Source organism: Ahaetulla prasina, chromosome 3 (genome assembly GCF_028640845.1).
Source record: "Ahaetulla prasina isolate Xishuangbanna chromosome 3, ASM2864084v1, whole genome shotgun sequence".
Taxonomy (NCBI): Eukaryota; Metazoa; Chordata; class Lepidosauria; order Squamata; family Colubridae; genus Ahaetulla; species Ahaetulla prasina.
In genome coordinates, this window is record NC_080541.1 from 212,880,941 (window position 1) to 212,902,988 (window position 22,048).

General features: G+C 39.9%; 1 protein-coding gene, 1 long non-coding RNA gene and 1 other non-coding gene across 4 annotated transcripts in view; all 3 read left to right on the forward strand.

Annotated features, from left to right (window-relative positions):
• The window catches only part of VAPB (VAMP associated protein B and C), a 70,021-nt gene that overhangs the window by 354 nt on the left and 47,619 nt on the right, over positions 1 to 22,048 (forward strand). The window lies entirely within an intron of this gene.
• LOC131195649 (uncharacterized) lies at positions 5 to 20,336 on the forward strand. Its single transcript, XR_009154520.1, has 3 exons — positions 5 to 14,031; positions 14,598 to 14,679; positions 19,900 to 20,336. It is a non-coding gene; the product is annotated as an uncharacterized LOC131195649 (long non-coding RNA).
• Positions 11,147 to 11,249, forward strand: LOC131196448 (U6 spliceosomal RNA). The gene has a single exon (XR_009154732.1). It is a non-coding gene; the product is annotated as a U6 spliceosomal RNA (small nuclear RNA).

Consider the following 22,048-nt stretch of genomic DNA (forward strand, 5'->3'; position numbering starts at 1 on the left):
GGGAAGCGTCTCTCTTCTTCTCTTCTCCCCCACCCCTCCGCTCCCTCCAATGCTTCCAGCCGCCGGGTTGGAGCCTGGAGGGGTCCGGCGGCGCGCTCTGCCGCAGCTGCTCTGCCTGGAAAGGCTCGGCTCCAGCGGCAGCCATTTTCCGGGGGCCGCCGCCGCCACCGCGACGGGCTCGCTGAGGCAAAACGCCCTTTGCTTGGAGAGAGCGGCCGAGCTCTCGTGTCTTCCCCAGCAAGCCGCCTCTTTTGGCCCGGAGCGCTGGCGGAGTGGGACGGGAGCGGGTGGGAAGAGAGACCCGGGGACTGGTCGGTGTCTTCGCCTCTTCGGGCCTGGGTGCTGCTTGGGACAGATGGAAGAGGGGAAGGGGGGGGGAAGCTTCCCGGATCCGACCTGTCCTCCGGGGTGCCTGGAGATGGTGGGCGGAGGGGGCGACTTGGTGGCAGTCTGCGCAAGGCTCGGGACCCTCCCTTTCCCCCCTTCTTTCTGAAGGGGAGCTTCGCTTAGCGTGACCTGAAAGAAAGGTGGGTCCCTCTTTGCGGAACGAGGGAGAGACGCTGCCGATGTCGCCCTTCTTTTTAAGGAGAGAAAAAAAAAAAACAAGCCAAAGCGGATTGTGCAACAATTGTGCACATAATCATGTGTTTGGCGAGCTGCTGCCAGGAACATTTATTCCCAGGCTGGTCCTTAAGTTTCCTTCTGAACGTATTAAAGGGTGTTGTTGTTTTTTAATATTAAAAAAAATTAACAACGCTGGTCTTGGTGGTTCTGTTGCTCCTGCGGAATCGATTAGCTTTGATTCTACTTAGGTTTCCTTAAGGAAAGAGAGCCTTAGTTTTAATAAGAACCCTTTCAGTTCAATGTGGTTAGAATCGCAGTGTTTTAGGTTTCTCCAAAAAAAAAAAAAAAGGATGGAAATTGCTTGTCTGATGTCTCCCTAAACTGAATTTGTATCCTTGTGTGTTGTGTTACTTTATGGATACTTGGTGCAGTCATGTGCATTTTACTCACAAGTTCCACCACAGCAAGTAAAGTTTAAATGGGGTGGGTGGGAGGTGTGCCCATAATTTGTGGATTTGGGTATGAGAAAGGAGGTTTGGCTAAAAGATAGACAGTTTTGTGTTTTGCTGGATTTTAGTCATGCAGCAGTCTAATCGTCTAAAATATTAAGATATACCTATAAAGGTCACATAGTAGACCTGGGCATGCAAAGCTGGATTTATTTACATTTCAGATTTCTCTAATTCTGTAATGTATAACATACTTGCAACTTTTGTTTTCTTTCATTTGTGCTGGATGAAATAAAGGTGTGACCTAATCCAGGACCAAGCATGTGTCTTTGGTTAGCCTACAAGCAGCATACACACCCTCTACCAAGCTTCTTGTATCCCCAAGCAATTATTAGTACAGTTTGAATCTTACTGTCTCAGATATTGAAGATAACTATTAGCCATTGTTAGCTTTATCTTCCATGGACTTGGCAATGTTCCTACAAAGCTGTCCGGATTGGAGGCCTTGCTGCATCTTGTGGCTTTGAATTCCATGCTTCAGTTAGGGCTTGTGTAACATAGTGTTTCTGTTATAAATTCCTCCCTGTGTAATTTGGTCCTTCCGGATCTTTTTCCCATGTTTATCTTTACCATCTTTTGCACAATTTTAAATAGTTCTAGAATGCTTCCTTTTATTTTTCATTTCATTCAAACACTCTTACTGTAATTTCTTTCCTTAGACATCCTGGTCATTTTCTTGTCTTTTGTTAGCTTGCATGCAAGAAAGCAAACACCCTTAGAATTGGAAGTCTTTCAGAGACAATCTCTTAATTTTATATTGAGTTATGCCCTTCAGAAATGAAACATTAACCTCTGATCCTACGGTGGAAAGAGCTGCTTGTAAAAATTAAAGTCTTCATTTATAATGAGTGCACCTAAAATATTTTTACTTGGCATATTGTTGCAGGTATTTTAATAACAAACTTTAGCTCTCTTTTAAGCTGCATACTTTTTAGAACAAATAAATGTCAAGTACTTATGCTTATTCTTTAAACATGTACTTATAAATAGTACTTTTGGCTAACTCCTTCACATGTTTGCTTACAATACTAGTTTAGTTCTGTTATAGAGGGAAGTTTGCATTTAACTACATTGAATTGTATAGTTTCAGTTAAACATTTGTTTAATCATTTGATTTCTATAACCACCCATTTCACTTTTACATGAGTTAACATATTTGAGGAATACTGCTGTTAAGTATAATGGTAGTTAAAAAGTTGATACAATGGAGTGGATGGTATTTCTTCATTCGAATTGTGTTTTATCAGATGGATAAATGCACATATCCCTGTGCTGAGATTCAAAACCAATACTGAGATTTTAGAATACCTTGTATACAAAATAGAGGAGTCTTTCATCTGAAGAAATCAAGATGCAGTCAACTCTCCCCGGCACACCCGAAAAGGTTAACTTGTATGAAAACATCCATGAGATAACAGCCGCTTGTATTTGCTATTGCATTGCTATTAGGACTTGATGTGATTGAGCAACATCTGATGAGTTTCATCCCTGTGTAATACACTATCAATCATATGAGCATTTTTAACTTGTATGTATAAAATTTCTTATATTACTATAGTTAATATTGCTAATTTAAGGTCTAAGGCTATTGTCTGCTCCCCACCCATTGTATATAATTTAAAGTGATTCTCTGCTCTGTGTCAGGAAATCTCAGGACCATAGTTATAATATGATAAAGCCTATTTTCAAATGAGTTGCAACACAAAGAAAGGAGATCAAAGGTCAGGCTCCAGATTGTAAAGCATTTCTACAGTAAGGAGCTCTATCAGGATGTAGGGGCAAGTGACCACATAACTTTAGAATCATGAGTTATCCTCCAGCAGAAAGCTTTAAACTGGAGGCTGCAATTACTCTGCCCTGATTCATCTGGTTAAGCCTGATCTGGCTGAAGACCATCCAGATGTATTATGTTAACAACCTTAACTCAGCTGGTGCTTGGTAATCCTAACCAGGCAGACTTATACAGAGACTCAGAATTACTGCTGAGTAGACCTTTATTCCCAAAGTATCATATTGCAAACAAATAGTTTGTTGCTTTTCTGGCTTCTGATATTTGATCCAGTGGCAGAATGACCATGATAGTTGGACTTAAATCAGTTATAGAAAATATTGAGTCTTAACTGTGGGCTTGTCCCTGTGGCCTGGTTCAAGTGGCACAGAAAGCTTATTTTGATCATATAGTGGTCCTCCACATCTCCCTCTTCTAGAGATGTCCTCACATAAGGACACAACAAATGACACTTCAGGCAGTCAATGGCACATATTTCATACAAAGTACTAAAGGTAGAAATAAAAGTTTTGGAAATCCTGGGGGGAGGGGGATTGTATGACATCCTTATCTACGGGCAACTGAACCATAATTTACCAAATTTTATGGATTCTCATAACACATAGAAGTAGAACCTGATGTTGCTAGGCTGAGTTTATACCACAAGCTAGATTAGAATGCAGTTGGTAATTTTGAATTTTATTTCGGTTAGGAAATTATTCTGCTCAACGCTATTACCTGCAAATTTTATAAATTATCAATTTCTTTATTCAAATCATTAAAATACTAATAGTAAAAATTCCGTTTTTCCTCGGTATTAGCATTTTGTCATAATTGGCCACTATGCTACCTCTTTTGAACATATCTAAAGAAATCATTTTCGTTGTTTTTAATATTTCCTAGTTTCACTTCACTCTGAACTTTGTCTTTCCTAACACAGTTCTAGGCTATTTGTGTATAGTTTTCCTTGGTGGCTTGGGACTCTTTCCATTACTATATTGCATGTGTTCTTTTTCATTTTCAAATTAAAGCACTGTGATGTGAGTTGCAGTTAAAAATAAAGTCTCGGTCCTGAAAACAGCAACATGCAGACACGATTTTGCATATCACTCCCCCTTTATGATATCCTTTTCCAATATAGAAACATATTTTTAAAGATGTTCTTCCAGATTTAATTGTTTTAATTGTTTAAAAGAAACAGACTTAAAGAAGTGGTGGTGTGCTATATAAAATAAATAACTAGATCTCTACAGAAATACAGAACAATGATGAAAAACATATTGAATGCAATGAATGGGTTTGAACCCAATTGGAGGAAATATGTGAACTTTTTGCTGGTCAGTTAATTAAGATAAGTAGGAAGCACCCCACAATATTAATGGGGGACTTTAACTAACCTGACATCAACTGGGAGACAAACTCTGTACCTAGTGGAAAATCAAACAGGTTCCTCACAAATCTAGCAGACAACTTTGTTTCCCAAATGATAGAAAAGGGAACTAGAGGGTCAGCCGTACTGGACTTAATTTTCAGTAACAGATTAAATAATAGAAGGGGTTGAAGTAACAGAAACTTTGCGTGGGGGACCATGCAGTATTGAAATTCAACATTATGTAAGGTCAAGCAAAGGAACCAAGTCAAACTGGAATCTTGCACTTCAAGAAAACTGATTGGAAACTTGGAAAGAGCTTTGGAAGGTTTCCAGAGATAGAATCCTAAGGGGGAAAACAACCCAAGGAGTTTGGGAACTTTGAAAAGTGAGATTATAAAAAATCAGTCTAGCATAATTCCAATAAAGAAGAAAATAAGAGATCTCAAAAAGAAACCAGCATGGCTGCACAAAGAACTCTGATAAACTGAAAGACAAAAAGGATAAAAAATGGAAAGAGGGGCACATATCTAAGACAAAATATCAGCAAATATCTGAACCTGCAAAGATGAATTCAAGAAAGCTAAGGCTCAGAATTTGTGACAAGTCACAAATAACAAAGCTTCTTTCAGCATGTAAAAAAAACAAGAAAAAAAGTCAAGGAAACAATTAGTCCATTAATGGGTGAAAAAGGCAAGAAGAAGGTGGATGAGGAGCAAGGAAGCAGAATTATTAACTCATTTTTTACATTTGTCTTTACACAAAAGGAAAAAAAACAATCCAAGCTATTAAAAAATACTGTAAAATTCAGACTAGGAGTGCCAAGTCAAAATAAGAGAATGGCAAGAGAACAAACTATCCATTCTAAACAAGTTCAAATCATCAGGACCAGATGGATTACACCTAAGGTTCTGAAGGAATTGGCATTTGTTCTGATCTCAGAAAAAAATAAACCATATCTTTCAAAAATCCTGGAGCCCTGAGGACCAGATGACTGGAAGAGGGCTGATGTAGTTCCCATCTTCAAAAAAAGAAAAAATGGATCCAGGAAACTATATACCTATAGACTCAAGATACGAAAGGATCTTGACAGACTTGAACACTAGTCCCTATCTAACAAAATTAAATTCAATGGTGAAAAAAGTACGGTTCTACATTTAGGCAAGGAAAAACAAATGCATAGATATGGAATAGGTGGTACCAGGCTCAATAATAGTAATTGTGAAATGGATCTTGGAGTCCTAGTGGACAGTCACTTAAATATGAACCAGCAATGTGTTGCAGTGCCAAAAAAGCCAATACAGTCCTAGGCTGCATTAACAGTGATAGAATCAAGATCAAATGAAGAGTTAATACCACTTTATAATGCCTTAGTAAGACCACACTTCGAATATTGTATCCAGTTTTGGTTACCACGATATAAAAAAAGATGTTGAAACTCTAAAAGAGTGCAAAGAGCAACGGAGGATTAGGGGACTGGAGGTGACAAGTGTTCCAATAACTAAAGGGCTGCCATAAAGTGAGGGTCAACCTGTTCTCCAAAGCACCTGAAGGCCAGACAAGAAGCAATGGATGGAAACTAATCCAAAAAGAGAAGGAACCTAGGACTAAAGAGAAATTTCCTGACAGTTAGAACAATTAATCAGTATAACAACTTGCCTCCAGTAGTTGTAGATCTCCAGCACTGGAGGTTTTTAAGAAGAGATTGGAGAACCATTTGTCTGAAATGATACAGGGTTTATTGCTTGAACGGGGTTGGGCTAGACGACTTCCAAGGTCCCTTCCAACTCTGTTAATCTGTTCTGTTATATTGATGAACTTTACAGATAGTTATGAACTGTGTGATTTTTGTTCCTATGCATTTTTTCTCTTCCTATACTATTTTTCTTGACATTCTAAAATTGAAAAGTCATATTAACTCTGGCTATAATTCTCCAGCCATCCCTAATTCTGATGATTTCTATAGACTTTTTCACAGACTCATGGAATTAAAAGATCTTTTGGACATTTTTTACTTCAGTCTCCTGCCTAGGGCAGGAATATTCATACAGTGCCAGAAAAGTATCTAACTACCGCTTGAAAATCTCCAGTAATGGAGGTCTCATTACTCCAAAGGCAGGGTTTTATTTTGGGAATCTTTTTTAAAGAAAAGATAGGCAGCACCTTGGAGATTGCCCTTGGACATTTCTCCTTTGTGTATTTTAAATTATTTTAATTAATTCTTATTTAAATTTGGCTATCTTAATCTGCAATATTATTTCAGAGCCCCATAGATATTTATAGAAAATAGAGACACTGGCAACTTTTCTAAGAGAATCATAGGGAATCATAATGAACCAGGAATAAGATCAGCTTGTTTTGCATTTTCTCTTCCTCTTTTTAATTGATCTGAGTTCCTTAAAAGCAAAAGAGTAGTTGGTGAACTAGATGGCAACACCTAACCAGCCTTAGACTGATCTTGAGAAGCTAAGCAGAATCTGATCTGGTTATGAGACGACAAAGAAATCTGAGAACTGCAGAGACTAGAATGGCAAGTAAAAAAAAAAAAGTTGCAAAAAGTGAATAGCGAAACACTTATGCATAATTGCATTACATGAAGTAATAGGTCAATGTCCAGGTAGCAGCAGGAATTGACAGAGGGAGTACTTGATTTTATTGAAAGAGATAATGGGTAAACTTGAGTTTTTAGTTGCAGTATGCCGGGTAGTCTGTAAAGGGACAGTTGTATCAATAAAGAATACAGAAGCTTTCTTTGAATGTGTTATTGGGTTCTTATAATACTCAGCTATAGCAGGGAATAAATGACTTCAGATAGCAGATATATGAAATTTGGTACACTGGCTTCCTTCCTGTTAATTGCCACATGCAACCGTTTAATGTAAGTTGGCAGCATATAAAACAGTCCATGGGCATAATAGTCCATTTTGAAAAATGCTTGTAAAAGGAATAGTTAGCATCTGTCCTTCTGCTTTGTTGTGGCAGTAACCTATTGTGGCAGTAACCTAGGCATTAGATAGAAATAGTTTATGTTGGAAATATTAGGCCACATATAAGTCCACCATAAAATTCTAGCTTTAATGTGCAATGTTATCTCAAAAAGAATATTAGAGAATAATCCACTCAGTAGTCTTACATATGCTATGGAGGTAGTTCCTTCTGGGAGAAGCTCAATCTTATTTAAGTGTTGATTTCTGACATGCAGCAATTGCAGCCCTTATTAGCCCTCTTCCTATGCTTAAAGACAGAACCTTCCAAAAAGGAATCAGAAAGGCAATAAACATAGATCTTGTGTTAAAAGTATTAGCCCATTTTCTTTCAGCACAAATGGATTCAAGCAGTTGCATCCAGAAATACCTGCTATTAGTTGTCAGTAAATAGGATCATATATAATTTGGAGGTGGTTTACTTTTAGTGGTGTGAACCTATAGGACCTTTTCCCACATAGTAAAGCCTATTCAAATACTTGGCAATTAGAGATATTCTGGTGGAATTCTCCACAGACATTCTGGTGAAAAATGCCTGTCATAAATAGTTTTTTTTTTATCATGAATAAACAGAGTACTCAGTAATGTCTGTTCTGTTGGTACCTGCTTGGCAACAGCTATACTTGTAGAATGCAGATTCTTAACTTGGAGAGATGATAGTTGTTTACCATGAGATTTGTGTCACCTTATCATGTGTAAGAAAATTACAGTTCTCAATATAGCTTAATTTCTTTTTAAAAAGAGGAGAGGGAATTCTCTGCAGTTTAAACCTGCTTTTAATCTTGTCAGCAGTCTCTGTTCCCTATCCCCATCCCAAAAGTCAAGGTGACAATTCAGAAAAGGCTTGAGGCTTAACAGTCCTAATTTCAAGATATCACTTGTCACTGAAGCAACAAATTAAGTTTAAAAGGGCCTCCGGCTCATGGGAGACTGAGTTTATCTCCTCTATCCAGTTAGATCTGTCAATTTCATAGAGGTTGGCAACTTTCTTGGCTTCATGAAGATAATTCAAAGTCCTGAAGAATTAATCAACATTGTGAATCATGATACAGTTAAAATCCATCTCTATCTTGAGGATGATTTCCAGAAATGCTACCATCAGCTTTGAACTGATGAGAATGGATACATAACTCAAAATCTTTGCCATTCTTTTCCTTCAGGAAAAACAGTATTAAAAATGGATGGCCACTGTGCAGGTTGAGGAAATCCAAATGGGAATGCAGAGTCCTCCCGATTCTAGAAAATTATCATCTCATAAATAATAGTCAATATTATTTAAAATAAAAAAGGAACTTTGTTAATTTTTGTCATATTATTTTGAAAACTTAAGCAGTTTCTCAGAAACTAAAGTTCAGTGACATAGGTTTAAAGATTACAATTATGAAGACCCATTTAGTAGAAGTGTGAACAATGACTGTGAGGCTTAATTATGCCACTTATCAATTTGGTGCTTTTTGTATAACATCATCCTTTCAACTTGACAATTTGCCAAGAATGGAATGGTCCACTCCTTAAAGATTGAAAATTAACAAAGTTATTCATAGAGTATTAGGGAAAAATGAAAGAGAAGCATAAAATCTTAGACTGTGTGATTAGCTCTCTTAAATAATATATTTATGCTTGGGTTTAGCTCCAGAAGGAGACACAATTGGATTATGCCACAGGCTTTAAGGAAAGCAGGTATAAAATTTTCATGTCTTTAGTTTTTTATACTTTCTCAGTCATGCAACCATGTTATACCAATGCAGATACGGTCTGAATGCCCTCAGTACTTGTTCTGTATATGAAGCAAACACATTGTGGCTCAGCATTCAGCCATGCCAGTTTGATCTGGATTAAATGAAATCTAGAACCTTTGGGCATGAGAAATTTTGGGTGGGCCTTTTGGGTTATTTACCTGTGCCCTTTCCTTTTGTACTGCTGCTTTTGCCTGCCTGTCCCTTCCCCGTCTTCCTAGCACTAAGAGAAAATGTACTTGCTGAGTAGTATTAGCCTAGCAGGATGCTGAATGCAGCCTGTGATTACTGTTTTTTTTCTCTTTGGTTCCCGTATCTGGTCTCTGTTGCTTCTGACTGTGTTCCCTTGGCATCCTGCATATTTCTTCATCTCTCTCTGGCTTTTCCATTTTTTCCCATCCAGAATATGCCCTGTATATATGCCCATTCCTGTATGAGGTTTCCCAGCCTATTTGCTTTTCTACCCCTTTGAAAAGAAAAATGTGCCATGATATTTATTATAAAAATAATTCTTTAAAAAGGTTAGTAAAAAAGAGAACAGTGACACTAAAATCTTTCTAGCATCCTGTACTACTAGAAAGTAAAATTATGTCTCCTACCCTCCTTCTTCCTAGTGGCCTCAGCATGGGATAGATGGAAGCATATGCTTTATCATACGCCATAACAACCAGCTGCTTTTTGTTCAGTCAATAGGTTAATAATAAAATAGCATGTAATAAAGAAAAAAAATGATGCAATATAAATAAATCGACCTTATTTACATTTCAGATATAGCTATCAAAATACCATACAAAGTCCACTGATCCTCGGACCAATAATAGTTGTGAAACCTAGATCAGTTTACTCTGTGAATCTAACCAAAGTATGAGGTTAAATTGTTTATTAACAAACAGCTGAGAAACTGAAAGGGGGAGGGATTGCTCTGAACTGAAAACTGTTTTTATGATATATCCATATAAATACTTTGTGAATAGCTTATTAATTACTTCACTGAATAACTCATCAGCATACATTTCCTTTTAATTAGTAAGGTGATTGCTGATGAAGTACAGATTATTTAATCACTCCAAAATGCAGTTCCTCCTAAGGCCAAATATTGTAGTGATGCCAGTATTTCAAGCCCAGTATCATTTGAAACCATGGCTCGAGTTTTTACATAATAATGGCAGCCAAGGTTATAGAGCTATTTGAATGTTTTTGTTTTTCATGTTGTTGTAAGAGCATTCAAGTTTCAGCAGTCTCTAGAGACAGAGTAATATTGTCACTGTGTTCTCAGCATTGGTTAATCCATCAAACCATGATTAAACATCCTTCAATGTGAACATATTTGATCTAAACATACTATTGCAACAAAGCATAACAAGCAGGGAGGAGTGTTGGATTTGATAGCCTAAATGGCCCATTCCAACTTGGTGATTTTGTGACATGCTAATTATTGCTTGAAATTTCACAATTGGAAATCATTAAAATGCTGATGCTACATTTTCCTCATTACCTTTGATGCAAAGAAACTAAATACTGTAGTGCACAAGTATAATGTAATGGGACTGCCTTGAAATATTTCTGTGAAATGAATTGTTAAACTGAAGAAGCTTCTTGGATGGGAAGTGAAACGTCTTCAATCAAAAAACAAAAGTCCAGTTGTCTTTTGAAAAAGCTCCTTTGGGACATTTCTGTGCTTAGCATTTGTAGATTGCCCTTTTGGTAGACCTGGAAGATCTATGAAGAATAAAGCTAGTTTGTTCTGTCACATATATTTTTTACTCATTTGTTCTTTCTGAGAAAGATTCACATTAGTATTTTTGTGCTACTTACATAATAAGGCTTATAGGAACCAAAATTCATATTGTTGTCATTATCCAAAGATGGATATACTGGATAGGTATATCTAACTGATCTTATTTTATTTCAGAAAATTAAGCAAAGTCAAACTTTTTAGTATACGGAAGAGAGGCATCAGGAAGTCCCAAGTTTGTTGCCTGGACTGGGAAATTGAAAAAAATATTTTGAAAAAAAAGCAAGAAATCACTCACATATTCTTGCCAAGAAAACAGTTTGGAAGTGTCCATTAAATTGCCCACAGTTGAGCTTAATTTGATAGAGATATTGCTTTGCTTTTATTTTTAGCACAACAATCCTAAACTCATGTATTCACAAAGAGCAAATGTATTGATTTTGTTTAATGCAAGGCAGAACAGTTTTCTCAGAAAAATCAAAAGCTTTGACAGCACATATACTAAAATTGGAACAACACAGAGAAGATTAGCATGGCCCCTGCACAAGGATGACACGCAAATTTGTGAAGCGTTCCATATTTTTTAAATTAAAAAAAAGTCTGCCTGATGGAGTTTAGTTGTAGTTGCTTTGTTTTATGATATTGCTAGTTTGGCAGGTGATACGGATCTAAGGTGGTATTCCCCATGAACTTGGGAGAGGTATATGCCAAGATTATTGCTTCCAGCCCGAATGCTAAATTAGACATGCCTAGCTGAAGAGTATTTTTAATGAAAATACAACCCACTTTATCATCCATTTTATTCATTTTGTTCTAATTGTTGTTGCTGAAAAAAAGAATGCTTCTAAAGGTAGACTATAAGTGGAGTCTTTATGATACTGTGTGATTCTCTGTGATCAGTTGACAGAGGGAAGATGAAGTTTGTGACAAACAGCCTTCTAAATTTGATAAGTACAAAATCTTTGAGGAATATCTCTGGAAAAAATAAATATTTGTGGAAAGAGTAAAAATGAGTACAAGTTAGTATTCATGGCTAACTGTATTGGATTAATTTTGTTTGTGGTTTTTATTTTTTACTACATGCCAACATCAGCCAGCCAAACAAAAGCCAAATTGTATGAAATTCTTTGCATATTTGTAGTCTGTTGCTTATTATTGCTTTAATAGGTACCATTTACTGGGATGAACTGCGTATGCACGTACAAATTTGAATTCTTAATTTGACAGGAAAGTATGTTTCTCCTGCTATTATTAAATATCTGAACATCAATAATCTTTGTCCTTCTCCTACATTTCCCCATGTTGGAATAAAATGAACAGCGAACATAATAATTTCTTTGGTTGCTGCTTCTAGTTTCCTGGATGATCTTTTTTTCCAAGATAGATTTCATAATTGAATATCTCAACTTATAACATAAGCCTTTAGGTTCCAGGTAGGAAGTACTATTTAGATAGACTAAGCCAAGAAACCAACTCCACAGGAAGGGTTTTTTTTATTGAGTTTAGCTATAACATAAGAATCTTGCCAGTCCATATCTTTGTATACTTCAGTGAATTAGGGAGGTGTTTAAGCAGCTTCTGAACATTATCTGTTTGTTACTAAGATGTATTTCCCCTTTTTGTCAAGTCATCTTTCCTACTCTCCACAAGTAGCAATGCTTATATATAGATAAAAGTTTATATTTTATGTTGGCTGCTTATATACAGTGCCAATCTGTGGCACTGGGTATGATTCTAGGAGGAACTGCTATTTGTAATCCCACCAACTTTTTCCCATTTTTATCCACTAGGATTTGATGGCACAAGTGATATTGGGAACCAGAAATACTTGGAATCTAAATGTGTCAGTTTGTCCTTGTGAACTGTATGGGCATCCAATCTCCTTCCCAATCTGACAAATGGAGTGGGTGGGATTATCAAACATGAAAAGAACTGTAGACATAATGAAGTGTCTTGACCATATAAAACCAAAGTAGAACATATATTCAGTATAAATTGAAAGACAAAAAGGACAAGTATAAAAAGTGGAAAGGGGGGCAAATAACTAAGGCAGAATATCAGCAAATAGCCCGAGCCTGTAAAGATGAAGTGAGGAAAGCTAAGGCTCACAACAAACAAAGGCTAGCGACAAAAGTAAAAAATAACAAAAAAAAGCTTCTTCCAACATGTTAAAAACAAGAAAATCCACATAGAGGGAAGTATGCAGTGGAGTAGCCCAAGGCTTTATTTTAGGCCCAGTACTCGTCAACATCTTCATCAATGACTTGGACGAGGGGATAGATGGGGAACTCATCAAATTTGCAGATGACACCAAGCTGGCAGGAATAGCCAACACTCCAGAAGATAGGCTCAAGTTACAGAAGGATCTTGACAGACTTGAACATTGGGCGCTATCTAACAAAATGAAATTCAACAGTGAAAAAAGTAAGGTTCTACATTTAGGCCAAAAAAACAAAATGCACAGGTACCATATATGTGGTACCTTGCTCAATAGTAGTACCTGTGAGAGGGATCTTGGAGTCCTAGTGGACAACCATTTAGATATGAGCCAGCAGTGTGCAGCAGCTGCTAAAAAAGCCAACACAGTTCTGGGCTGCATAAACAGAGGGATAGAATCAAGATCACGTGAAGTGTTAGTGCCACTTTATAATGCCTTGGTAAGGCCACACTTGGAATACTGCATTCAGTTTTGGTCGCTGCGATGTAAAAAAGATGCTGAGACTCTAGAAAGAGTGCAGAGAAGAGCAACAAAGATGATTAGGGGACTGGAGGCTAGAACATATGAAGAACGGTTGCAGGAACTCGGTATGTCTAGTTTGATAAAAAGAAGGACTAGGGGAGACATGATAGCAGTGTTCCAATATCTCAGGGGTTGCCACAAAGAAGAGGGAGTCGGGCTGTTCTCCAAAGCACCTGAGGGTAGAACAAGAAGCAATGGGTGGAAACTGATCAAGGAAAGAAGCAACTTAGAACTAAGGAGAAATTTTCTGACAGTTAGAACAATTAATAAGTGGAATGACTTGCCTGCTGAAGTTGTGAGTGCTCCAACACTGGAAATTTTTAAGAAAATGTTGGATAACCATCTGTCTGAGATGGTGTAGGGTTTCCTGCCTGGGCAGGGGGTTGGACTAGAAGGCCTCCAAGGTCCCTTCCAACTCTGTTGTTGTTATTGTCATTGTTATATATGTACCTCTCTGCTGCTTTTCCTATATAGAACTGAATTCTTTTACTAAAATATACCATAGGCAACCTGATGCTATCTCAGATACATTGGACTGCAAGTTTCATCAGCTTCAACTAGCATTTCCAGTAGCACAGCAATTTGGCTGAAAAACATCAGCAAGGGCTCCATATTGTTTGTTTCAGGTTAGGCAATTGAATTTGAATACTGCATGCTTGACTCATACTGTACATCCTGCCTTTAATGAAAGCAAAGGAGTAACATCTTTTTAGCTGGGGGTGTGGGTGGCAACTACAGGTTGTCCTTGACTTATGGCTAAAATTGAGCCTAACATTTCTGTTGGCAAGTAAGATTTGAATTTTGCCCCATTTTACAACCTTTCTTGCCTCAGTTGTTAAGTGAACCATTGCAGTTGATAAGTTAGTAACCTGATTGTTAAGTGAATCTGGCTTCCCCATTGACTTTGCTTATCAGAAGGTTCCAATACATGATCACATGACCTTCAGACAGAGCAACAGTCATAAATATGAACCAGTTGCCAAGCATCTGAATTTTGATCACATGACCTTGGGGATACGGGAAAGATCATAACTGAAAAACTCATACACTAGTATGTCAGACACTATTTTCACTGCAGTTGTAACTTTGGTCACTAAACAAACTTTTGTAAATCGAGGATTACCTATGCAATGTTTAGTATATGAAAAATCCATATTGAGTTCTCTTTCTTTGCTATTTTCAATTTTTCAAGAGGCAGCTGCTTAATATACACATTTAACTTCCACGTTTGCTCAGATTCTACAATGGAAGAGACTTCTTGATTCCAGCAGCAGGTCTGTAATGAAGTTAATAAACATTGTTCTTTGGGGGGTGGGGGTGAAAAGCATTTACAGTTAAGAGAATAGGACAACCAATTTATGAGCTCCCTTGAGATCTTGTATGTGTCCTTCAGAATCTTAGCTAGATGAAAAGAATTTGCTAAATGATTGTAATTGTGCTATCCTCACTAAGATTTAACGATTACAGTAGATTCAGTCATTCCTACAGTCATTACTGCAAATTCCTGCTTGCTGGTTAGTTTTAATCTGAAAGGCGGGGAAGGAACTTGAGGCTATAAACATTCTTCACAATTTCTACTTGTATCAAGGTTCAAAAATGAATACCAGCTTCCTGTAATTAGGAAAGTTTTACAGTGATAGTGTCGCAAAGAGGCATTTGTAATGGAAGCAAATTTTTTTTAATCAATGTAGGCTTTTATTCTTACAAAAGAAAGCAAGGCAGTCCCTCCATATATTCCTCAGTGTCATTTGTTTCCTAATTAGACATTTAAAGTATAAAAAAAGTTCTTGCTAGCAAACCATACCTGTCATATCCCCTTTCACAAGGCTTGGATGGCTTTTGGAGACAGAACAGGGATTTGGGTATTTGACTTTGTCTTTGGTTGCTAGGTTTTCATACTGGAATAAAAGTGCAGCCATCAGACCAGAACCTGTTCTTTGATCAAATAGCTCTCCAGGCTTTGGTTACTAAGCTTGGTTTAATAATTAGGAACCAGGAAGTTTTATCTGCAAGAAAGCAGCTTACCTAACAGTACAGTACCATCATCTTAAAATATCTATTGTTATTTAGTTCCTGGGCTTAAAGTTTGTCATATACTGGACTGAAACCATCTTGCAATCTGGTAAAAGTTGATACATAATGTACATCGGCTATAACCAGAAATTGTAGTGTTGCTGAGGAAACTCCCACTGACATTAGTGGGCAACTGATCTGAATGTGAACATAATTCTTTCATTGTAACACTCTGCTGAGTGTAGTTAGGCTCATGATCAAGACCAACCTCTGGATCTTGATGAAGAAGTTCTCCCCTACTCCTTTTAGGAAGATTGCAGGGGAAGGAGAAACTATTTCTGATTATGTCATTCTGTGGTAGGAATCAAATTCTTCTTTTCTACTATCTACACTGCAAAGTTCTGAAGCATAATGAACATCCGATCAAAATGTATTTATTTATTTATTTATTATTTAAATTTGTATACCGCCCTTCTCCCGAAGGACTCAGGGCGGTTCACAGCCAAGTAAAAATACAATACTATAAATACAAATTAAAATACAGTTAAAAAACTTATTAAAATTGGCCAGAATTAAAATTTAGAACTAAAACCCATTAAAACCCATTAAAACACTAACCCAGTCCAGCGCAGATGAATAAGTAGGTTTTAAGCTCGCGGCGAAAGGTTCGGAGGTCCGGAAGTTGACGAAGTCCTGGGGGGAGTTCGTTCCAGAGGGCGGGAGCCCCCACAGAGAAGGCCCTTCCCCTGGGTGTCGCCAGACGACACTGTCGCGCCGATGGCACCCTGAGGAGCCCCTCTCTGTGAGAGCGCACGGGTCGGTGAGAGGTATTCGGTAGCAGCAGGCGGTCCCGTAAGTATCCCGGCCCTATGCCATGGAGCGCTTTAAAGACATTCACCAACACCTTGAAGCGCACCCGGAAGGCCACAGGTAGCCAGTGCAGCCGGCGCAGGATAGGTGTCACTCGGGAGCCACGAGGGGCTCCCTCTATCACCCGCGCAGCTGCATTCTGGACTAACTGTAGCCTCCGGATGCCCCTCAAGGGGAGCCCCATGTAGAGAGCATTGCAGTAGTCCAGACGAGACGTCACAAGGGCGTGAGTGACTGTGCACAAGGCATCCCGGTCTAGAAAGGGGCGCAATTGGCGCACCAGGCGGACCTGGTGGAAAGCTCTCCTGGAGACGGCCGTCAAATGGTCTTCAAAAGACAGCCGTTCATCCAGGAGAACGCCCAAGTTGCGCACCCTCTCCATCGGGGCCAATGACTCGCTCCCGACAGTCAGCCGCGGACTCAGCTGACTGTACCGGGATGCCGGCATCCACAGCCACTCCGTCTTGGAGGGATTGAGCTTGAGCCTGTTCCTCCCCATCCAGACCCGTACGGCTTCCAAACACCGGGACAGCACTTCGATGGCTTCATTGGGGTGGCGCGGTGTGAAAAGTACAGCTGGGTGTCATCAGCGTACAGCTGGTACCTCACACGAAGCCACTGATGATCTCACCCAGCGGCTTCATATAGATGTTGAACAGAAGGCGAGAGAATCGACCCTGCGGCACCCCACAAGTGAGGCGCCGCGGTGACCTCTGCCCCGTCAACACCGTCTGCGACGGTCGGAGAGATAGGAGGAGAACCACCGATAAACGGTGCCTCCCACTCCCAATCCCCCAACCGCGCAGCAGGATACCATGGTCGATGGTATCGAAAGCCGCTGAGAGGTCTAATAGGACCAGGGCAGAGGAATAACCCCTATCCCTGGCCCTCCAGAGATCATCCACCAACGCGACCAAAGCCGTCTCAGTGCTGTAACCGGGTCGGAAGCCGGACTGGAACGGGTCCAGATAGACAGTTTCCTCCAGGTGCAGGGGGAACTGATATGCCACCATACTCTCTACAACCTTAGCCGCGAAGCGAAGGTTGGAGACTGGACAATAATTACCTAAAACAGCCGGGTCCAGGGAAGGCTTCTTGAGGAGGGGCCTCACCACCGCCTCTTTCAAGGCGGCCGGAAAGACTCCCTCCAACAAGGAAGCACTCGTAATCCCCTGGAGCCAGCCTCGTGTCACCTCCTGAGTGGCCAGCACCAGCCAGGAGGGGCACGGGTCCAGTAAACATGTGGTGGCATTCAATCTACCCAGCAACCTGTCCATGTCCTCGGGAGTCACAGGGTCAAACTCATCCCACACAACATCACCAAGACCGCCCTCAGACGCCCCGTCCGAACCGCCACAATCTTGGTCCAGACCGTCCTTCAGCTGAACGATTTTATCGTATAGATAACCGTTAAACTCCTCAGCACGTCCCTGCAACGGGTCATCCCGCTCCCCCTGGTGAAGGAGGGAGCGGGTCACCCGAAACAGGGCAGCTGGGCGGTTATCTGCCGACGCAATGAGGGAGGAGGCGTAGCAACGCCTCGCTTCCCTCAGTGCCACTAGGTAGGTCCTAGTATAGGATCTAACTAGTGTCCGATCAGCCTCTGAACGGCTGGACCTCCAGGAACTCTCTAGGCGTCTTCTCCGGCGTTTCATCCCCCTCAGCTCCTCGGAGAACCAAGGAGCCGGTTGGGATCTACGCCGGGTCAGAGGCCGCAAAGGCACGACACGGTCTAAAGCCCCAGCCGCAGCCCGTTCCCAGGCTGCAGCTAGTTCCTCTGCCGTGCCGTGAGCCAGACCCTCAGGAAATGGCCCAAGCTCCGTCCGGAACCTCTCTGGGTCCATCAGGCGCCTGGGACGGTACCAACGTAATGGTTCCGTCTCCCTGCGGTGTTGGGTAGCGGTCAGAAAGTCCAGGCGAAGGAGAGAGTGATCTGACCATGACAAAGGTTCAATGACTATTTCCTTTAAGTCCAGATCTCTCAACCACTGACCAGAGACAAAAATCAGGTCCAGTGTGCCACCCCCGATGTGAGTGGGGCCATCCACTACTTGAGTCAGGTCCAAGGCCGTCATGGAAGCCAAGAACTCCCGAGCTACCGTCGATGACGAGCCGGCAGATGGCAGGTTAAAGTCCCCCATGACTAAAAGTCTGGGGGTCTCCACCGCCACCCCGGCAAGCACCTCTAGGAGCTCGGGCAGGGCAGCTGTCACGCAGCAAGGAGCCAGGTACGCAACCAGCAAGCCCATCTGACATCTATGACCCCACCTCACAAAGAGGGATTCACACCCGGCTATCTGAGGTACAGTGGTCTCCCTCGGCTCTAGACTCTCTTTGATCACAACCGCCACCCCTCCACCCCTACCCTGGGCCCTCGGCTGATGGAATGCACGGAAACCGGTGGGCACATCTCAACCAGGGGCACACCCCCTTCATTGCCCAACCAGGTCTCCGTAACGCCTATAATATCCGCGGCGCCCCCCTGAATTAGATCATGTACATTCAAATGTAGGACTCTTAATTATATAATACAGAACCCTTATATTTTGGTTCATTCAGTGATTTCCCCTGCCAGGGACAGCAATAGGTGCCAGACAACCTTTGCCAATGCGTTCAAAGGGTAATGCCATCTTGTAAGCCTTTTGATGTAGTCCAAATCAGGAAATGGGACTCCAGAATGACTATTGAAATGTTGTTTTATTTTTGAGTAGTAGTATAACAGAATACTGAGAATTTGACAAGAGTTTCCTTTTGCCTCTTTCATACCAAACAGAATCAAGCCAGAGTTGTCTTAAGCTTCTTTCTCACCCCCTCTTCCTTCCCAGGGCTGAGTTACCATTGCCTTAGTATAATGGTTACTGAATGGTTCTTACGTTTCTTCTTCAGTTATCTCTATACTGCTCTATACCTCCTATTTGGTTTGTTCCCAGAATATGTTCTGCACCAGGTAATTGTGAAGACCTCTTGAAGGAGCAGGATTTGCAGTTCAGACTTGATTGAATCATAGGGCAACATTGACTTCGGGAGATATGATAGCATTCTTCAGGAATCTTGAGAAATATTGCAGATAAGAAAGTAGAGATCAGTTCTCCATTATTTCAGAGTGTACGGCTTGAAACAGTGGTCTGAAGTTATAAAAAGGCAGATTCTGATTAAATGTTAAATGGTTTTCCTAACAGTAAGATAATTTAGATAACCAGACTAATTGTACTTTAGTGAATAAATTCAAACAGGCTAGGATTCATCTGGAATGTTTTAATTTGGATTTCTGGACTAAATAGGAAGTTGGGCATCTTTGCTTGAAAGATTCTTTTCCAGCTCTCTAATAGTATAATTCTACACACACATGCATTTCTTGTATATTTCATGAAGTAATTTGTTGGGTTCAATGTTGGAAGAATAGTTTTCATAGACATGGGTCCATAAAATATATCTCACCTATGTAGTCATCTTATTCATAGCTACTTACTTAAGGAGTCTTAGTTAGATATAATTCTAAATAATAATTTAGTACAGGTAGTTCTCAACTAACAACCATTTGTTTAATGACTGTTCAAAGTTACAATGGCACTGAGAATAGTAACTTATGACAATATTTCACACCATTGCAGCATGGGTAGATGCTCCAGTTAAAGAGGATCAAGCCTTACAGTTTAGCAGATAATGGCTTTTTTGTTGCAAGACTTCCTGGTCTGTGGCATCATTTCTACTCTCTACCTCTGTATCTATGAGAAAAAGGTGGGTGTTGCTGGATGCAATTGTATCCTCATTACTGTGTGGTTGTTTCTGAGTTACAATTGTCAGAGGAACATTGCAGTTTGCTGCTTAGTAAAAAAGGATCATGTTGGCTTCCACCTTTACTGATGGCTTTTCCATCATTAGTTACTCCCACACCTTACTCCATAGCTGGTTAGTGCATAACAAGCTGGGAGGAAGCAACTTTCTTCATTGATACAGTAAGTTGCTGTTTGGGAATTTGCCTTCTTCGATCTGTGTTTTGAACAAGGGAAAAAAAAGGAGGGGGAGGAGCTTTGTTTTTCTTCGCACATCAAAACACAGACTGATTCTTTGGGATGGTTGTCCCAAAGGTGCTTTTTCAAGAGGCAACTGGACTTTATTTTTCCTTTGAAGACATTTTGCTTCTCATCCAAGAAGCTTCTTTTGGTCTGACAGGATAGTGGGGAATGGAAAGTTTTATATTCCTTGCAGGATAAATCCTTCCACTCCCCACTATCCTGTCAGAGCTGAAGACGCTTCTTGGATGAGAAGCGAAACGTCTTCAAAGGAAAAACAAGAAAGTCCAGTTGCCTCTTGAAAAAGCACCTTTGGGACAACCATGACCCGGATAACTGAGAATCTCTACAGACTGTGTTTTGATGTGCAAAGAAAAACAAAGCTCCTCCCCCTCTTTTTTTTTTTTACTTGTTTCATTCCTGAAATTGGAAACAACAGGAAGTTTCTAGGCTGAAGAGGGCCTCCTGATAGGGATGGGAATTTTTTTTTGTTATGGCCTAGCCTTCTCATTGAAGAGAAGAGGAATCCTTTCTTCTTCAGGCCCATCCCCCTGTGACTAAAAAGAGATTTCATAGCTAGTCCATTTGCTTTTCTTCTCTGACATGAAGTTTTCCATTACCATCAATATCATCTGATGTATGCAAGAGGCATTTCTGTCCACAAATGAAAGGGCAGGTGATTGCCAGAAAGATATTTATGGTTATACAACTCCTTGGCAGCTTGTTAAACTTATGATGCTTGAATAGTGCTGTGCATTGCTGTTTAGATTGTACCAGCACCTTGTCCATAGAAAAGGAAGTAAAAGAGATCCCGTAATTAATGTTGCAGTCAGTCTAAACTTTGGTAATTAATCTTGAAACTGTGCCCTGGGAACCCCTGTCACAGCCCAGTCTTTCCCAAGCTGGAACCCTGTTAAGTTTATCAAACTGCAACATATTGGAATTTAATAATAAATGTTAACTTTTTTTATTTTATTGCAGAGAACTGGGCTGCCTTTTACTTTTAGGTGCTTTAACCTTTTTCCTTTTCCTTACAACTTCTATCTTTTTCAATGACTGCAGGGCTGGACACTGGACTTTTAAATTTTCTTGGTAAGGCTAACCTGTGTTTTTTAAAGTGTTGGCTGTTCAAATTTGGGCTAGTATGTGTCAAAATTATAAGTTCACCTCTCCTGACAAGTGCTGTTTCATTGTTCCATAGTATGTTTTTATGCTTGTCATCCTTTCCCATAAGTTCTCTTTTAAGATTTCATTTGGTGGAAAAACAAATATTTTATAAATATTTCTATTGTGAGCCACCTAGAATCAAATACAGTACCACCTAGAGTCAATATAGTAGATAGATAGATAGATAATAGATAGATGATAGATAGACAGATAGATAGATATGTAGATAGAGATTTAGATCGACATATATTTGTCGATCTGACTCTCATTGCTGCCCCTTTCAAACAGAGCTGGAAACAATGGAGGGCCATTCAGAATATTTTTCTCCTTTGGCTGATATAGAATTCCATGGTAGAATTACAATATGTGTATTTTATGCTCAGGTGAAACAGCCCACTTGGAGAGTCCACTTTTAAATGTCAATCCTGTCAATAACAATCAACAGTTGTTGTTTGAACCAAGACCTAAAGAAGCAGACACTTTAAATATGCAGGTTAATCAATTTATTTTTGTGCTACCAAATCTTTGTGCCGCTTCTGGAATCAGATAGTGGACAAATGTAATGAAGTGAATAAAAGGC